This window comes from Protobothrops mucrosquamatus, unplaced genomic scaffold, assembly GCF_001527695.2.
Source record: "Protobothrops mucrosquamatus isolate PMUCROS unplaced genomic scaffold, P.Mucros_1.0 scaffold15162, whole genome shotgun sequence".
NCBI classification, from domain to species: domain Eukaryota; kingdom Metazoa; phylum Chordata; class Lepidosauria; order Squamata; family Viperidae; genus Protobothrops; species Protobothrops mucrosquamatus.
Window position 1 is genome coordinate 1,731 of NW_015400930.1, and position 4,026 is coordinate 5,756.

The 4,026-nt window shown below is 44.7% G+C and overlaps 1 long non-coding RNA gene across 1 annotated transcript; it reads left to right on the plus strand.

Annotated features, from left to right (window-relative positions):
- The first annotated feature begins 219 nt into the window (after window positions 1-219).
- LOC107301626 lies at window positions 220-3,008 on the plus strand. The gene is made up of 3 exons (XR_001549313.1): window positions 220-257; window positions 1,554-1,637; window positions 2,958-3,008. It is a non-coding gene; the product is annotated as an uncharacterized LOC107301626 (long non-coding RNA).
- The last annotated feature ends 1,018 nt before the right edge of the window (window positions 3,009-4,026 follow it).

Genomic DNA, 4,026 nt, shown 5'->3' on the forward strand with positions numbered 1-4,026 from the left:
CATAATAACAATAATAATACATCAAAACATTATGACATCTTAAGTTCTTGGGAAGAACTGGTTGCAAATGAAGGTGAATACTAGCTAAAGAACAGGCACTAGCTATGTCACATTGTTATGTGTATTATAATTATAATACTATTTTTGTGGCACTAGGTGTATGCTGATCCAGGCTATTTGGACACCCTGACTCAGCTGCTGGGACCCTCCCTCCCCCCCAAGGGGGCAGAATGGAGTTAGAGGAGGGTTACAATGGAGTAAGTAATTGGCTGGGGTGTGCTTGCAAATAGGAGGGAGGGGTGTGGATGGATGGATGGATAGATAGATAGATGGATGGATGGAGAGATAGTTAACAGACAGGCAGACAGACAGATTGACACAGATAGATGGATGACAGGGAGGGAGGGAGAGCGAGATAGATAGATAGATAGATAGATAGATAGATAGATAGATAGATAGATAGATTAGATAGGTAGATAGATTGAGTAGGTAGGCAGGCAGGCAGACACAGACAGACACAGACAGACAGACATGACAGGAAGGTGGATAGGCAGACACAGATGACAGGCAGACAGACAGATTGCAGACAGGTAGATAGACAGACAGACAGAATGTGAGAGAGGGAAGAGAGAAGACCAGTGCACTTGCATATAGGAGCTTTTTGATGCAGATATAGACATATTGTGTGTTTGTGCGTGCTCTTTTAAGTCACTCTTGACTCTTGGCAGCTATGTGGACAAGTCCCTGCTTTTTTCACGGCAACATATTTTGGAAGGGACTTGCTATTGTCTTCTTTCTAAGTTGAGAGAGACAAGTGGCCTTACCACTGGCTTTGTGCTTAAGCAGAACCGGAAGCCACACGCTCTGAGCTTCTAGTCCAGTGGCTTTTAGCTGGTTCCTATTCTGTATTTTATTGATACTGAGTTTTCTGGGCTTGCCATCTTAACCTATCTGAAGGGTGCTGTGGGAAATTGGCTTTTAAGGTGTTTGTAAATTAGGTATATTAATTAATGATGGGGACAGGAAATAGGATTCCCTCCCAGAGCTTTTAATCGAACAATAGAGGGGATGGGAAAAGAGGGAGTAATGTGAATTTCTTCCGACAAATGGAATGTTTAGACCCCTTTTCCGGGATAAAGACCCACTGGTTGAGGTGAGCTTGGGTAAATAAGAAGATCTTCCTAGATATTGTTGCCCAACTTCAGCAACTTTAAGGTGTGTGCGTGTTTATTGGGGAATTCTGGGAACTGAAGTGACTGGATTTGAGAGAACCGTGGCCTAAATCAGGGGTCTCCAACTTTTTGGGTTCTGTGGACCACTGGCGGTGGCACCAGTGGCTTCACCGGTTTGGGCATTGGGGGGAGGGGGTGGTTTCATGCATGCAACCGAAATCCCACACGTGTGCAAAGGAAGCGTCACACCCTTGCCTGCTGCTTTGGTGGCCTGGTTCTCAACGGGCCGTGGCTCGGTAATAGGGCTGTGGCCTGGGGGTTGGGGATCCCTGGCTTAAATGATCCCGGGAATTTCTGATGTTTGTCTGTTTTTTTCCCCAGAGCTCAGCACTGGGAGCTCAAGGAGGCGTGGCTATGTCCATCATTGGCGCAGAAGATGAGGACTTTGAAAATGACATTGAACCTGTAAGTGGGGGAATTAGCAGAACAAATGCAAGAGGGAACATAAGATGGTTAAGGGGATAAAATGAATCCCCTACAACAACGGCCCCCAAACTTTTGGGTACCAGGCTTTTCCGTGGACCGGAGGGGGTGGGGTTTTGCATGCTGCCTGCATCCTGCAGAGGGGTCTTTGCTTGCTTGCACGGCCCATTTTTTGGCAGACTGGTACTAGTCCATGGCCTGGGGGTTGGGGACCCCTGCCCTACCAGGAAAGATGGAGGGATTAAGTTGGGAAAAAGCATGGAAGAAGTAACATTATAACGCATACAGGTAGTCCCTCAACTTATGACAGGCGCTTAACAACTATTCAAAGTTACCACAGACCCCGAAAAATGGATAATAATAATAATAATAATAATAATAATAATAATTATTATTATTATTATTATTATTATTATTATTATTATTCAATTGCAAAAGGCGGCCTTACTAGGAACTGCTTCCATCCTGCGACGATATCTGTAGCACCATCAAACATCCACATCTGCCTATCCCAGGTCCTTGGTAAGGACTCGATAGGTAGACAAAAATGCCAAATCCAGTCTGAACATCTGGCTGTGCAATAATAATAATAATATAATAATAATAATAATAATAATAATAATAATAATAATAATAATAATAATAATAATAATAAAAGTTGGAAGGGACCTTGGAGGTCATCTAGTCCAACCCCCTGCTCAGGCAGGAAACCCTATACCATTTCGGACAAATGGCTGTCCAATCTCTTCTTAAAAACTTCCAGTGTTGGAGCATTCACCGCTTCTGGAGGCAGGTTGTTCCACTGGTTAATTGTTCTGTCAGGAAGTTTCTCCTTAGTTCTAAGTTGCTTCTCTCCTTGATTAGTTTCCATCCGTTGCTTCTTGTCCTGCCTTCAGGGGCTTTGGAGAATAGCTTGACTTCCTCTTCTTTGGGGCAGCCCCTGAGATACTGGAAGACTGCTATCATGTCCCCCCTCTTCCTTCTCTTCATTAAACTAGACATTCCCAATTCCAGCAACCATTCTTTATACATTTTAGCCTCCAGTCCCCTGATCATCTTTGTTGCTCTTCTCTGCACTCTTTCTAGAGTCTCAACATTAACAACCCGGTTTCTAAGTTACAACATCTGGTCCCTTATGCAGCCACATGATCCTGTTGGGGTGTTTGGCAATCACATTTACAGCCATCTGCAGTGCCCCGCAGTCATCTGACCATGATTTGTGATGTTTTTGCTCAGAGCTCAAGAGAGCACTAAGGATCCCATCACTATTTCTGATTTTCCTATGTTGGGTTCTCTCCACAGTTCCAGCACCCGGATGCTCAAACCGGCTTGTTCCAAAACCTGGAGATCCTGATGAAGCACCCTGCGTACTTGATGGTCTTCATACAACATGTGGTGTTGCAGTTTGATTCAAGCCCTGTGGTGAGCTGACGCATCCGCCCTTGCGTTTTTTTTTTTGGTGCAGCTGCTCACTTCTCTTCCTCTTCCTCTTCCTCCCCCCCTGAACCAAGAACCTAACCACCATGAAGCACACACCCTCTCCGCTGAAGAGGGTGAACCACTGAACTTTGGGGCCCCACAGGCACAGAATACACACATGTTTGTGCTGGTACTGTTCGCGTAGATGTGTTGGGCTGTGCAGTGGATTGAGTTCCAAGGCAAAAAAGTGCTGGGCTGTGGAATGCTGGGAATTGAAGGTCCACCCATTTTAAAGTTTACTAAGGTTGAGAAACACTGCAATAGAAGACTCACTGATGCATTTCTTGCTGGACTGGATGAGTCTAGTATGACAGGAAGGGAAATTGCATGATTCTTGCCACCTTCTTTAAGTAACATTAAAGTGTGACATAGTATAGTGCTAGTAAAATTGGCAATGGACAACAACATTGTCATACAGCATCACGGTCTGGTTTGGAGGAATCACTGCTTCAGACAGGAAGGCGGTGCAGAGAGTGGTGAGAATGGCCAAAAAGATCATGGGCAGTTCCCTCCCTCCCATCCAGGACATAGCACAGAAGCGTTGTTTGAGCAGGGTCCGCAAGATTATCTGGGACCCTACACATCCTCTTCACAACCTGTTTTCCTTGTTACCTTCTGGGAGGAGGGGGCTTCGTGGTATCCGCAGCAGAACATCCAGATTCAGCCATAGTTTCATCCCATACAGCATTAATCTTGTGAACTCTCAAGCTTCCTCCTTCCGTTATATATTCAAGACGGACAGTATCTAATATTTATTTGCTACGTATATATAGGAATGTGGGTCTGTACATATGTTCATAGTATGTTTAGGTGTGTGTCATGTATGTGTTTCACTTTTGAGAGCAGGCAACTAAATTTCATTTTTGATGTGTGCCGTTGTGCCCACAGTAAA